Genomic DNA, 16,429 nt, shown 5'->3' on the forward strand with positions numbered 1-16,429 from the left:
CCCGGCCATGGGGAACATCTCCACACGACGTCTCTCTATAAAAAAAATCACAGTCAATATAATGTACCCTGGATAAGAGATATGTGTTCCCCAAAATGACCACAATGTGCCCCCTGCATGTACAGATAATACACTGTGACCCTTCATTACATTATCATATATACAATTGTATATTCTCGCCTTCATTAATTCATATTTGACCACTGTAAATCTTAATTAATTAATTTAGATAGCAGAGCACACTCCCCCAGTATACAGGTAGCCCAGGCCATAACCTTTTTCTCAACATATATGCAGTCCCAACATACGCCCCCAATTATATAGAGAGTCCCAGCACATATGCCCCCCGGTATATAGCGAGTGCCAGCACAGATGTCCCCAATTATATAGAGAGCCACAGATCATATGCCCCCCAAGTATATAACTAGTGCAAGCCCATATGCCCCCCAGTATATAACTAGCCCCCCTCCCATTATATCTGCCACACAGCAAAATAATTAGAAAGCTCAATACTTACCTACCTGCAGCGCCTGCAGCTGGCTCCTCCTTGCTCCTGAGTCAAGAAATAGTGGAAAAAAGAAACAACAGAGGACGGTGCCTCGGGTGATATCGTCTGGTATTGTTAGCTGCATCTTAAGAGGAATCAGAGGTGTTCATCTGATAAATTCTTGAAAATAGAATCACTCACCGAACATGGAAATTGTTGGTGTCCACGTGGGGGATCCACTCTGTGTATTTGTAGGGAGTGTTTCTGTCTATGGAGCTCCCACTGCTCAAAGATCCGGAGATACCCATAGGGGTCCTGTAAGTGACATATGACAAAGTATACACTGTCCCAAAAGTTCAAATGCTCCAAATAGACAGTCTAAAAAATTAATTATTTAATTAAATTAATAGTATTAAGATACATAGAAAACAAAAAGAATACTCATTATAATAGTCCTTGTAACGCGTTTCAGGTCCTCGACCCTTTCTCAAAAATATGACGATAAACAGGATAATACATTAACAATCTTATATGACTTACAATTACTTACACGTATCGGTGCTTGTGGAGTAGAATTTCCGGCTCCACACACGAACATCCAACCACAGGAAACACTGGAAGAAAAGCCCCAAATGGCAATGTGCTATTGCGCATGCACAATCAGCCACCTAACATCTGTATCAGAAAAATTGCCAGAGTATCCATAGTGATGCTCGCATGATTGGAACAAGCAAGTGGATTGCGTCAATGGTATTTGGTAAACAAAACCAAGTCTTCCTAATAAACATCTAGATAAAAGGAAAACATATAGCACTTTGTGCCGATCGTTGTTACATATACTGCACAGCATCCATATACTTGGGTTTGTCTATATAACACCACAAAGGGTCTTCATAAAATGTACTTAAATATCAAATTTAGTGGATAATGACAAATAACAAATAAATCTGCAATACAGCATCCAATATAATATATAAGAACATATAAAATGTAAAGAAAATTACAATGAATTCATATATACACCTATCTATAAAAATAGAAAATAGAAGACAATCGATAGTCCATACAAATCAATACAAATCAATGTAGTGGTCACTACAGTACCAAGAATTAATACAAATTAATAATTCCATAAATAATTAGTGAACAAATAAAAGAAGGTAAAGCCTTATTATGTATCTTCGATTGTGAGATGGAATGTTTTTTTTTGTAATAGGAACAGGTGGAACATAAATATATACATTACTCTTTAATAAATATTTTCCAAACTTTCATTAAGTCCTGTGGGGTTCAAGCTTTGAAGTTTAAAAATCCAAAACATCTCCCTTTTCTTTAGGTAGTTAATTCTTTGCGGGACAGAAGGGTTAGGCCCTTTCCACACTTGCAAGTGCGATGAACTCGCATCACACTCGCAACGCGTGCGGCCGGGAACGCACGGCCCGAACGCTGCACACCGGGAGTGAACTGACATGCTGAGTTCACTCCCGCAGTGCAGCGTTCGGGCCGTGCGTTCCCGGCAGCATGCGTTGCGAGTGTGATGCGAGTTCATCGCATTACACTCGCAAGTGTGGAACGGGCCTTAATGAATTCTATCGAGAGTACACAAAAATCTTTTACAATCATGATGGGTAGCTGCATGGCGTGAGACGCTGTGTAAGGCAAAACAGTTTTAAATATTGTGTCTATGTATATTTTATCTTTCCCTGAGAGGTTGAATGGTACGCCCTATATATTGTAGTTTGCACTTGCACTATATCAAATAGATGATGTACTTCGAGCTGCAATTTACAAATCTTTTTATTGGATATGTCTCTCTCGTTATGTTGGACATAAACATCTTTTGTCTGTGTTTTATAGACTCACAGCACTTACCGTATATACTCGAGTATAAGCCGACGCGAGTATAAGCCGAGACCCCTAATTTTACCACCAAAAACTGGGAAAAACTATTGACTCGAGTATAAGCCGAGGGTGGGAAATGCATTGGTCACAGACCCCCTCAGTATATACCCAACCAGCCCCCTAAAGTATACAGCCAGCCCAGCCTGCCCCCAGTAGTATACAGCTTGCCCCCAGTAGTATACAGCTTGCCCCCAGTAGTATACAGCCTGCCCCCAGTAGTATACAGCACTGCCCCCAGTAGTATACAGCCTGCCCCCAGTGGTATACAGCCTGCCCCCAGTGGTATACAGCCTGCCCCCAGTGGTATACAGCTTGTCCCCAGTGGTATACAGCCTGCCCCCAGTGGTATACAGCCTGCCCCCAGTGGTATACAGCCTGCCCCCAGTGGTATACAGCCTGCCCCTAGTGGTATACAGCCTGCCCCCAGTGGTATACAGCCTGTCCCCAGCATTATACAGCCTGCCCCCAGCATTAAAATAAAATAAACTTATATACTCACCCTCCGATGTGCAGCGCTGCTCCCCCGATGTCGGCACCGCTTGTCTTCAGGCGTCCGCGCCGCTTGTCTTCAGGCTTCGGCACCCGTCTTCTTTCTTCTGCTGGGCGCCGCCATGTCTTTCCTCCGGGCGGCGCCTAGTGTGACGTCAGCAGCGGCGCGTCACACTAGGCGCCGCCCGGAGGAAAGACATGGCGGCGCCCAGCAGAAGAAAGAAGACGGGCGCCGAAGCCTGAAGACAAGCGGCGCCGACATCGGGGGAGCAGCGCTGCACATCGGTGCCACCGGAGGGTGAGTATATAAGTTTATTTTTTTTTAAAGTATTTTTACTCGTATATTTAAGTATATTGACTCGTGTATAAGCCGAGGGGACGTTTTTCAGCACATTTTTTGTGCTGAAAAACTTGGCTTATACACGAGTATATACGGTACATCTCATGTGCCCACATCTAAAACTCCCTACTACTTTAGGAAAAAAAAGATACAAGGGGATTCTTACAAACCTCTGGTCGTAGTCGGCTAGGAGCCAAGATATTTTTTAGGGTTCGTGCTCTTCTAAAGGTAATACGTGGATTCTTAGGGATATTTTCTTTCAAATAAGGGTCGTGCATTAACATGTTCCAATGTTTCCTCAAAATGTTTTTTTATTTCTTTACAATCAGAGGAGAAAGTTGCAATAAAATTGGTGTCAAATATACCTGTATCATTATCCTTCTTAGTAGGTTGAAGGCATGTCTCTTGGTTTCTTGCTCTTGTACACTTCTATTTTAGGGCGCTGGCGGAAGCCGGCATCCTGAACTCTATATACTCGCCGCCTAGGCAATAGCGGCGGCGGCAATGCCTGGGTTGCACATAGGGCGCAGGCAGGGTAGTATTGCTGCCTGCGTCCTGTGATCAGCGCACAAAGACGTACACAATGCTGATCACTATTGAGGACTGGGAGGACGCACCAAGGGTAGAAGACGAGGGTGGTGCCCAAGGTGATCGCCTACCCTCAACTGCTCATTGTCCCGTCACCAGGATAGGATTGTAAACCAAGCACACCGACATAGTTGTGTGTGCCTCCTCTGTGAGGCTCTGCTCTTCTTTTAGCTTCTTATGCCCTTGTTTTTAAGAAAGAGGGTTTTAAAAATTATGCATAGGAGTTAATAGAGCTTGGAGCCCCTCAGGCTCATTTGAATTTTTAATTGTTAAAGCCTACCTTAATGTATGGTGTTAAAAGGCGGTCTGTAGGTTTAGGACATTCTTAGTAGTATTAATTATTGTATTACTGGTGACAGCTACTACATCCACTAATTGGCTGCTGAGCTGTCTGAGATGAAAAAGATACAGCAGGTAAAACACATTTTTATCTCAACATGTGATCACACTGGAAGCTTTTGGATTGTGTCTAAAAATGCTATCAAAATGCACTGTGTGAACACAGCCTAAGGGTAGATTACTCGTTCGACGTTCTTGGAAGTGCCTTGGAAGAAGCATAGGTTTACAGAATATACTTAAATATTGAAGTCATCTGGGGTAGATTGTATGCAAAGTGTTTTGGGACAAATAGGTTCACCACTTGAAACATGAAGCCTTTATCACTATTGTAAACTGTCCCAGAACTCTTTTATGTCAGACCTAGATCCCCCAAGTACCAATCATGAGTGTTTTATAAATTATCTCAAATCCTTGTAAAAACTAACATTTTGGGGTAATTTTAATTTACATGTTGTAGTTAGTTAGTTATAAAGAACACTAGATGGCGCCATGATTTTACAGCATCTATTTGTTTCATGTTTCCGCATAGCAACTACAGAAGCGGTCGCTATGCACAGGCCTGGGCGTGCACTGGCTTCTGAGGCGGAACTACGCAATGCGCCATCTTTCATGTTGGCAAGCAATGTAAATGAGGATCTATAGTGATATGCTGGCAGATTTGAAAGCTGCTGTAGCTTGCGCGTAGGGACGTTACTCGTGCGCAGCATTCTCTGCTCATACACAAGCCGTTCACGACGTAGAAATGATCTTCATCTATTGTACGTAACATACCGGAGCCAAAGCTCAAGGCACGCCCTCTAGCGGTGTCAGGCGCAGCGCATTATGTGACGTCATGCAGTCTTCCCATGAGGACCCCGCCTCTTTCCTTGTTGTGCGGGAGGGCAGGGCGGAGCTGCGAGGGGAGTTTCCGGTTCGGCCCCGTTGTGTGTGAGGAAAGAAACCGGGACACCGGGGCGGAGCGAGTAACCGGAAACAACGGAGTTTGGGCTTGTATTGTGAGGCACCTGTCTAGTTGCGGTTTCTCGGGGGTGAATGGTAAATTGTGGGTATCGCCTGCAGTAGGATGTTCTAGTCCGAGCATCCGCCACCGCCCAGGACGCTGGAGACTGACAGAGCCAGGAAGTGCGGGGCCCGGCCTCCGGTCAGTGCGGGCAGAGCGCGGCCCCTGGAGCCTCTATGAGAAGTGCACAGGAGCGCACCGTGGAGCCTGCAGCCGTCTGGACGTAGGTGGCGAGCGGAGCCATTGTCCCAGTGACACTCCCCACTCCAGTGCTGCTCCTGACACCCGCAGGAAACAAGGTGACGAGTCCCGGCTGTGCTATTGTCCCTTGTGCTATCACATCTGCCCACCTTACTCACTGCTCCACATATCCGTACACACATGACCCAGTCATCTACTGCCTCATGGGGGAGCAGATGGTGGGGCCATCTCTTTATCCACTCCGTGTATGGCTTATCTCCATCTATCTTTTCCATATTCCCTCTATAGTCAGCCATATTGTGCTGCCAGAGTCATCAGCACACATCATCTCCACTAGGTCCGTCATAAGCATAAAAAATAATTCACCTTGTGATCCATGAGGGTCTCATAGGTCCATATATAATGCCATGTCAGCATAATAGCATGCCCTGGCTTGCATAGCAAGTGTCCATGCATGGAAATGGTGACAGGGCCCATTCTCTAGCTTACTGGCCCTGGGGTCCACAAGACCACCATATGCCAGGCAGGTAATGATCCGTTATGAGCTTCCACTGCCATATATCTGCAGCATCAAGTGTTGGCCATGATTGGCTGCATTGTAGGAGATCATAATCTATGTGATCATTCGTACATAACCATGACAGATTGATCTGCCCATTCATGCCGTACCCCTGTACTTTTAGATGACCATGATAAAAATGTCATACTGTGACTGATGAAGTCTGCTGTTTCAAATAAGTCAGACACTTTTAACTTATGTACAGGACTCTACGTTATTGATGCTGGATAACTAAGTGATTTCAACAAGCAATATTGATAAAGAAAATGAACCATTTTTCTGGTCTTCCTTACCTGCTTGACCCCATAGAGAATAGGCCAGAATAGAGAGCCTCGTCTTAACATTTAATCCAAGCATATATGACTTGGTCATCCTTTGATCTCCATGTGGCACTCCATGCTACTTTTAGGTGTAGTCATCATTCTGTTGTCATTGGCATAGTGGTGTTCCCAGCCACTTACTGTATTGAAAATTGTTCCCTGTACAGCGAAAAGTACTGTAGGGTACTTGCCAGCAGCGGTGATAAGATCAGTGTAGTACCTACCAGTAAGTGTTGGGATATCTTTTTTGTGTTTTTAATTCCTGAATATTACACTCATTGTGTGACAACTCAATGTTATGTTGCTGCTACTGCTAGTAGCTCATCTGAGGAAGCATGAAGCGGAGCACTACTTGCTACATTATATACTTGTTTGCATTTTGCGCATGTCACTTTGATGACCATGTGTAGTCACAAAGTCTTTATCTGTCCAACATCTACAGCCGTAGAGAACATGGGTTGTGACCACTAGACGATCCTCTTATAGTCTGTTTTGGCAGTCTGTGAAGTTTTTATTACTGTATTTGCTCATACAAAACATATCATTGCAGGAAATGGCTTGTCTGGATTAGCCTTAGGGCTAGTTCAGATGAGAGCTTAAGCTCTTTAGAGCAGCAGCATGCTTACACAGTGATCTTGAAGACTATGGGAGGCGGGATGAATCTGAAATGTCTGAAACTGTTCAAGTTGCTTATGACAACCAATCAGAGCTCAGCTTTCATTTTATATACTGCTATGGGAAAATGAATGCTGAGCGGTTTGTGTACCCCTGCCATTCATATATATATTATAAGCCAGTGTCAAAATATTTTAGAACATATTTGCTTTTGGAGGGGCTGATGGTTTTATGCATTCCTACCAATTTAGGCCTCATGCACATGACAGATGGAAAAATGGCAGCTAACTGGCAATCGCCATGGACTTCCATTATGTTTGTTCAGGTTTTGATGAGCGTACTGTCTCATCAAAGCATGACCAAGCTACATAGCCACACCACATATTATATTGCAGGTGCTTTATCTTGTCCTGTGGAAGCTCTCACCCCAACTGTCTCCACCCGGCCGAAATGAGGGCCAACTACCCAAGGGGGTAGTTTTAAGCACACAATCGTGTGCATTTGGGTGATGCCCCACGTCCCGTTTTTGGTCCATTTTAAAGGATGCAGTTTCAGTCTGTTTACAACGCGTCAGTTTTTTTACCATTTAACATGTGTTTGGCTGCAATAAATCTACAGGTTCAAAGAAGCCAATTGCTTGGTAAAACACATTTCGTTTTTAAACGGACTGAAAACACATGCTTTAAAACGGACCAGAAACGGGACGAGTGGCATTACCCTTTGACATTACTTGTACTTGCCCTTTGCTGGCACACAGCTCAACATGGGAGGGGACATGCATACGCCTTGCAGAGGACTTATCAAATCATAAAATTGATACTTAATTATAATGTACATCATGGAATCGGTAATTCTTGTTGGTTACAGTAAAATAGACCTTGTCAGATGGACAAAAACTCCTGCCTAACAAACTTGATTGTCACATCAGCAACACTACAAGCAATACATTCAGGGTCAGTGATTATTGAAATGGAGCCCAGTCTTGGACTTCTAGACAGTTCTATAACACTCTGTGGTTCTTCAGTGTTGTACTTAGGGCTCATATGCACAGTAGTATAATGGATGGAATGTATACTTAGAGAGTAGTACCCCCACAATAAGGCTGCATGCACACTGCCATATGGGAAACATGTATACAGGCTATATACAATATGCGCCAGGGGCCCAGCGAGAGCGCACAAGTGCGACACCATATCATTCCGTACCCGTGAAAAGCTAGGACATGTCCTGTCTTTTCTCGGAATATGGCGCCGTGCACCATGTTCCTCTATTCCTCCCCGGCGCTGAGGTGTGCCCACCATGCTATGGTACAGCGGGCACACTTCAATGTGAATGCACCCTCAAATGTCTATCTTTGCTATAGCACCTGGAAATGTGTGAAATCAATCCTACTGCAAATACCCCCATGGATGCACATTACATACATGATGTATATGTTATAACTTTGTCATTAGTGGGAGTGATCCGTGTCATCCTCTGTATGTTTGGTGAAAGCATTGTAGTTCAGTGAATCTCTGGAACTTCAGTTAGTCCTGCAGGACCTTTATTCCCGGAATTGTCCATCTGCCTGGATATACTATAACTGGGATTAGAAACATACAATATCCAGTCAAGCCTTTCAACATTTAGGAAAGCAAGGAGCTAATAACATTTGGGCTTGTCAACAATAACAAGGTACCTTCCTCATACAATATCCGTGGAGAATTTTGAGTCATGTGAGTGTAATGCTGCTATGTGCCCTATGCTTTATTTTATGCATTTTCAATTATTTTTAGCTCAACCCCTTGTGTGCATATTAATTTTTTTATTATTCTCCTTTTTTTTTTGGATCCAGAGCTCCATGCCTGTAATAATGAGTTCAGTGTATAACATTGTGCCGCTATCTTGCATGCTGCTTCTAGAGGGGGTTGCAATCTGTCTAAGCGGGGGATTTGGAGAAGTCTGAACACTAGAAATTCATCTGAAAAAAATTGTGAATCAAGGGAACTCAACGGTGAATAGGCAGAAACCCACTCCAGAGTGCTTGTCAGGAGGTTGAAAAACATGGCTGCTTTCTTCCAAAAACTACATCCAGTAATGGTTTGTGCCACTAGTTCAACTTGTCTCCATTAATCTCTATACAGCTGCGTTGCAATACCTGTACAAATCATGGTCAGGCGTGGTGCTGCTTTTGGAAGAAAGCCGTTTTTCATCAAACACTTGGACTTTTTTTTGGCGGTTTTTGAAGGACTTTTGCTTTTCAGACCCATTCTGACACATTTTTTTCATCCTGTGATAATTGACTACTTGATGGACCTATCACTTATTAGCTTTGCTACTGATGGCTTGTTTTCCTATAATCCATGGGCAAGCACTGAAGTACTACTGGAGCATTGCTCTACAGTAGGTATAGTGTCAGACGTCAGCCGACGTGCATGAGTTGAGATTGTAGTTTCGTTTCGGAACAGGAGAAGGTGACTCACAAAAGGGACCTTTTTGTTTTCTTCTGCCTGTGCCCACACCCAAGTATTTAATGCAATGCAAACTCATTAACCCTTTTTCTAAGATGATTTTATTCTTTGGTCTGTGAGGACATGTATTTGTCTATTGTAGTGTGATATGGATAAAACGCTAAAGAATTCAATGTTAGTACCTTTTTAGTGGTTTTATCAAAGGGAACCTATAGTTGGGGGAACCCAGATTTTATCTGCTTACAGGCAATGATTAGATATTTAGTCTAGGCCTTTTGCACATGCTGACCAAGTACACATTGAACAGTAATACATGATCTTTGCTATTTACAATCATTTAAGTTCAATAAATGCTTTATTGTAACAAAATATTAACATCTGGTTAACTTGCTTACAGCATATTGAAATCACACAACTTAAAAACATTTGTTAAGTTGCTACAATGATCGTTGGTTCCTTTAGGGTGGTGGCACATGTGGCGTTTTGAACCTGTTTTTAGGCCGTTTTCAAGCAGTCTGTTTAAAAATTAATGGGCTTTTGAAAACATCCGTTTTTGGCAGTTTTTTCCAATTATCTTAATTGATAATTGGAAGAAACGGACAAAAACTGTAAAAAAAAACCATGCATTTTCAAAAACGCATGTGTTTTGAACGGACTGCTTAAAAACTGACTAAAAACCGGGTTCAAAGATGTTTTTTACGTGTGCCACCATCCTTAGGGCTCATTCACATGGCCGTCTGCGGGGACGTACATGCGGCCGCATGTACGTCCCCATAGACGGCAATAGCGGCGCGGCGCAGATACAGTGCCACACATGTGTGGCACCGATCCGGCCCGCACACCGCAAAAAGATAGAGCATGCTCTATCTATTGGCGTGTGTGCGGCCGTGCGCCACTATTCTCTATGGAGGGAGGAGGGGTCACCTCCTCCTCCTTTCCAGCACACGGTGGTATGCCCGCATGGCGGGCATACCGCGTGTGAATGGACCCTTAGGGTGGTTTTACATTGGTTTTCACTGAACCCATTTTGAACAAATCTTGAACCAATCTTGAACCAACCTTATGGACACATACAGATTGGTTTTCTCTTCCTGGCTTCAGTGACTTTTCAATTATCCTTACAGACCCATTCATTTCAATGGGCTGTTTTACACTTCACAAAAAGAACAGGTTCTGAACTGAAGAGTGAAAACAATTGATCACTGACAACTGAACAGTGAAAAACCTAAGTGTAAAAAAGCCCATGATGATATCCTGATGATGTCATTACTGGATCCCCAGAATTACTGCACATCCCTATGACGGAGAACAAATTTGACAGCTCGATCCTGCCCATGACACCATGATATTTCTAGGCTATGGGTATACAGAGAGGGCTTTAGAAAAGTGTGCATGTCCCCTCCCAACACATACTGCTTACACTGTTACACACACGCCTCACCTGCTGCAGAACCTCCTAATACATGCAAAGATGGAAGTAATAAAACCTGCTGTCTTTGCGTCCCTCTCAGTCATTTGCTAAGAGCTTGGGCGAGGGGAGTGCCACTCACTCGACCAATGTCATATGGGATCCAAACAATGTGACAAAGCTGTTGTTTATGGCCAATAAATGCATGTGTCCTAATACTGCACACATAAACACAATACATATCACACACTGATTCTGCACTCAAGTAAAAACACATACAGTACATACAGTTCAATACTTATGATCCACTAACAGTTACTTCTATACACTTACAGCCTGTGGTGGAGACAAAAAATCTTCTAAATGGATCCCAGATCCCCAAGGATACCAGTGACAGGGGTCTGTACAGAGGCTGCTCTGTGCTGGCTCTTCTTAGTGAGCGGAGCCTAATGAACCAGCTCACTAAAAAGAGCTTTAATTTCCATAACTATTGCAGAAATGATCTGGAGCCCCTCCCCCATCCAAGACTTAGTTTTTGACCATCCATCGGGGACGCAAGCTGCAGTAAAGAAGTGTCCGCAGCGGAGCCAGGACTGAGGGAGGGAGGTAGTAGAAAATTCCCAAGCATATTTATATACATGGGGCTTTTAAAGACAAAATTTTTCTGAACATGCGTGTCTGACGCTTCTACAGGCGTTAACGCGATCTCTGGTTCCTTATATGTTTGTCTGAATATACGTGCTGCCCCTCTGTTCATTTATGTGAGATTGCAAGAGAGGTCAGAGCACAATTTCCAATTTACTTTTTTGAAGCATTTATAGGAGGAGGCTTGAGTGCCAGCGTGTTGAGGCTCCTTCCCTCACCATTGTGTGATGCATTGAGGTGTAATGCATGACGTTCAGGACTCCACTTATAAGTGAGCGGCCTAGCCATAGGGGCTACTTGGTCTTGGGGGTAGTATCTGATGATGGCCCCTTTTAGAGCTGCTTTAACAGGTTTCTTTGTGAAGGATGTGAAAAAAAGCTTCTAGGAAGAAAATTACATAGTATAGCCTTTTCGGTAACTTCTTCTCATCTTCCTGGATACTTCACCTTGTTAATAGAGTCCAATGCACTGTTATTTCATGATGGCATCATTGCTTTAGGGAAGTCCATCCTATTTATTGGAAAATGAATTTTTATTGGACTGTTGTGAACAGCTAATACTTGTTCAAGTGAAATGATATGTTGTATAAAAAATCATCTTCACATTGTATATGATGTCAGCTGCTAAGCACCCACAGATGTCTTCTGGGGAATATAATATTGAATTTCTCTGATTAAAACTGTATTGCAGCCGTCTGCCTTGCCAAATGCTCTCACGATCTTGCTGGACTTGAGCATCATTGTCATACTTGAAACCAAATAATCGACGTAATTGCCCCTACTTTGTGTAATTTTATTCTGCAGGCTACATATCTGTTTAGCAGCATGTGTTTTTATTGGTTACAAACAAATGTATCTGAGCCACAGGATCATCAAAGTGACAGACGAAAACTTAGAAAGTGTCATTTAATAAATATGCTTCAGTGCCATGCAGCGGCTTTATTTTACTTGTTGGTTTCCTTTGCCTTGTTTTATTTTAAGCGCTCTATGGCACTAGGCTGGCATCCTGAAAATGGAACAGGTGCACTGGCGCCATGTGTTTAAGGTCACTTGGCAGCAGTATACTAGTGTTCTCAAATGCTGCATACCTGTCAGGAATGATGCGTCCGGTCCTCTTTGATAAATTCATCTCAGGGCCAGGCCATATGAATGGATGGTAATCTTCACAAATTATGATGCTAATTAGTGACTCAGAGGATTGGGCATCATTACATGTCCGTGTTCTAGCCCCTGCATTATCAGTAGCTCAGATTTCTTTGTTGAATGGATTATATTTGCCTTAATATGATTTGTGAAGATGCTGAAAAGTAAGGACACAGTTGATCATGACAACCATTGGTTTTCCTGATATTTATTTTTCCAGAAAACTTCATGAAATTCATTAATGGAATTAGTTTTTGGTAGGGGGCTATGTATGTAATGTTTCTTCAGCTAAACTCCATGCATTTGAACACTCTCTTTAACCCCTTAAGGACGCAGGGTTTTTCGGCTTATTTCTCGCTCTCCACCTTCAAAAATCCATAACTTTTTCATTTTTACGTGTACAGACCTGTGTGAGGGCTTATTTTGTGCATAATAAATTTTACTTTCCCGTAATGTTATTTATTTTAACATGCCGTGTACTGCGAAGCTGAAAAAAAATTCCAAATGTGGAAAAATTGAAGAAAAAACGCACGTTCTTGTGGGCTCAGTTTTTAAGACTTTCACTCTTCGCTCCAAATAACATGCCTACTTTATTCTTTGGTTCGGTGCGATCGCGGTGATACCAAATTTATACAGGTTTTATTGTGTTTTAATACATTTTCAAAAATTAAACGAATGTGTACAAAAAAGAAAATTTTTTTGCTATCTTCTGACGCTAATAACTTTTTCATACTTTGGCGCACGGAGATGTGTGAGGGGTCATTTTTTGTGAAATGAGGCGAAGTTTTCATTGCTACCATTTTGAGGTCTGTGCGACATTTTGATCATTTTTTTTATTTCATTTTTTATGTTATGTAAAAAGGTGTAAAAGTCGCATTTCGGACATTTGGGCGCCGTTTCCCGCCTCGGAGGTCACCGCTGCCCGTAACCGTTTTTATATTTTGATAGATCGGCATTTTGGGACGCGGCGATACCTAATATGTTTGTGATTTTTACTGTTTATTTGAACTTTTAACATTTTATTAAATTTTTTTAATTTTTTAAACTTTTTTTTTTTTTTTCGCTATTTTTTTTAGACCATCTAGGGTACATTAACCCTAGATAGTCAGATCACTCCTACCATATACTGCAATACTTCTGTATTGCAATATATGGCATTTTTGCAGCACATTCATTACAATGAGCCACTGGCTCATTGTAACGAATCTGCAGATGCCAATAGTCTCGGGTCAAACGAAGACCCGAGGCTACCATGGCAACCGATCGCCGCCCCCCGATGACGTTCGGGGCGCGGCAATCGTAATAAAGATGGCGGCGCCCGCGCGCCGCCGTCTTTTAAACGCCGCCGGCAAAGTCGGTTAAAGGGTTAATAGCCGCGATCGGTGCAAACACCGACCGCGGTTATTAGCGGTGGGGGTTTGCTGCAATATGCAACAACCCCCACCTCTGTATGAAGAGGACTCAGCCTGTGAGCCCTCTTCATACATACCTTATACCTCTGCGCCGTAGAGCTACGGCGCAGAGCGTTAAGGGGTTGACAAAGGTGAGTACAGTTTTTTGTTTTGTTTATTGACTCGAGTATAAGCCTATTTAGTAGTATACGGCCTGCCAGGCCCCTGTAGTATAGGAGCTGAAGGACGCAGAAGAGGACCTACGGGGGACGACGGAAAGGTGAGTACAGTGTTTTATATACTCAAGTATAAGCAGAGTTAGGGTTTTTCAGCACAAATTTTGGCTTGTACTCGAGTATATAGGATATACTGTATTTCTGGTTTTGAGCGTGTGTTTGGCCATCCTAGCACAATTGGTGCCTTTTTTGGCTGAAATGTCCAAAATTAAAATAAATTAGGCAGCAGCTGACATTCTTGAGTTGTCGTATTTTATGTTTCTTTCTATCTTTTTGTTAATGTGAACATCTTAAAGCATGCACTACCTTATTGGTGTCGCCTTTCGGTTTGTTTTGTATTGCTTTATATTTTATATAGCGCACACAGATTACGCCGCGCTACACAGAGCTTGCCAGATCAGCATTAATAGTCATGCTTTCAATGCAACATGCTGACAAAATGATGGTTGTTCAACAGTGTCTGACATGCAAATTGAGATGTAATAGCCGATGTACTTCCTCATTTTGTTCATATTATAGAAGTGTGTCTCTGAATTTGGTAATCCAAATTTAAAAAGAAATGGTAAGGATAATTTAAGAAACTAAACCAACTTATGGATCAGTGGTTTAGTATCCCAAATTATGGTTGCAGTCTGTGACTTGCTGTAATGAAGTACAGTGTTTGACCCCTCATACTTGGGGGACCTTTATCAAGGTTTTATGCCAGTTTCTTAGTGCACAAGCAAGTAAATAATTTCCCTTATTACACCTCCTCCATGCCAAGTGGCCACGGAAGAACTTGTAGGGTCGTGGCTGTCGGCGTGTGCATTCACTATGGGACAATTTAAGCTTGAACATTCTCTGGTGAAATTCTACTCGAGGCAGGGCTTGACAGAATTAAATGCCAGTGCAGGTGGCTGCTGAAAATTTCGGGAGGCCAGAACTTTCATCATGCTTTGTGCGCCAGCGTATGGTAAATGCCCCCCCCCTTTTTTTTTTAATAAACAAAGGTCAAATTGATTGATACAATGAAACAATTCTGGGAAAAATTCTAATGTTTTCCCGGATGGGATAAGGAAAACATCGACTCCTTAGAAGGCAGCCCCTCTTAACATCAAGAATGACTTTTAGGAAGCCTAATAACCTGATGAGGTATTAAAACCAAACCAGTATATCTATTCCAGAAGAAACCGATTCCTAATTGTAGACAGCACTGTTTCAATGTGTTTGCATTTAGTACAGTGTAGGGAACTGGTGTAGTGAAAATAAAAGGCTTTTGAAAAGTATTGGAATATAAGGACAGCATATGTTTGGTGTCCAAAATTGACCTGACAGTTTCCTTTTAAATTTCAGCTACCACCAGGATGATGAATTATAAACCAAGCACACTGACATACTGGTGTGTGCCCCCTCTGGCAGGGTCTACTCTTCTTTTAGCCCAGTAGCAGGACTACTACCTCCCCCCTTTGTGCAAGGAGGGGCAGAAGGAGCACTACCAGAGCCCTGCAAAATCATCTCCAGCAGCCACAAATGTGCATGTGTCTGCACAGTTAGAAACCGACTCCATGAGGTCATGAGGGCCTGATGTCCACAATTGGGGTTGTATGGAAAACATTTGCACCACAGACTGTCCAGGAGTTGGTGGGTGCTTTAGTCCAGGTCCACAACCTCATCAGGAGCATGCCGCGGTGTTGTAGGGAGGTCATACAGGCACGTGGAGGCCACACACAATACTAAGCCTAATTTTGACTTATTTTACTAACATTGCATCAAAGTTTTCTCACCAATTCCAGACCTCCATTGGTTAATAAATTGGATTTCCATTGATTTTGTAATTTTGTTGTCGTCAGATTAAACTTTGTACAGAACAAAGTATTCAATGAGGATATTTCATTCCTTCAGATTTAGGATGTGTTATTTCAGTGTTCCCTTTATTTTTTTTGAGCAGTAAAGATGCATCATAGTGCCCTCCCTACTGAACTGAGCGCTGCCTCGTATAAACATTGCAGTGGTGCTTATGTCCATACATCCCCCTCCCCCATTCTGGCTATCAGATTTTTGTGGTTTTGAAAGCCAATGTGAGGAGTTGATTTCATAGAGTAAAACCTTGTTCTTGATCTTGTGATCATACATACTGTAGGAGAAATAAATCATTTTTTTTTCTTTCTTTTGCTGCAGATTTACCTGTGATTTCTTCACTGGTTATTGGTAGCAGGAAACCCCTAATAATTCCTGCAAGGGTGTTTTCATAAAAACCACCCCATTTTGGGAGGTCTTTGTGATCTTTCAGGTTTTTCAACCTTCTTAAAGACATTGTTTCAATAAATCTTTTTGAAAC

The 16,429-nt window shown here is 42.6% G+C and overlaps 1 protein-coding gene across 4 annotated transcripts in view; it reads left to right on the top strand.

The window, feature by feature from the left end:
* Positions 1 to 5,052: 5,052 nt before the first annotated feature.
* Positions 5,053 to 16,429, top strand: part of CSNK1G1 (casein kinase 1 gamma 1) — a 51,742-nt gene continuing 40,365 nt past the window's right edge. The window contains exon 1 of one of the 4 annotated variants that reach the window (XM_072147930.1): positions 5,053 to 5,444. The gene's annotated coding sequence lies outside the window, so the exon portion shown is untranslated. The remainder of the gene's footprint in view (positions 5,445 to 16,429) is intronic. The other 3 variants (XM_072147928.1, XM_072147931.1, XM_072147929.1) reach the window with 3 other exon arrangements.

The sequence above is a fragment of the Engystomops pustulosus genome, chromosome 4 (genome assembly GCF_040894005.1).
Source record: "Engystomops pustulosus chromosome 4, aEngPut4.maternal, whole genome shotgun sequence".
Lineage (NCBI taxonomy): Eukaryota > Metazoa > Chordata > Amphibia > Anura > Leptodactylidae > Engystomops > Engystomops pustulosus.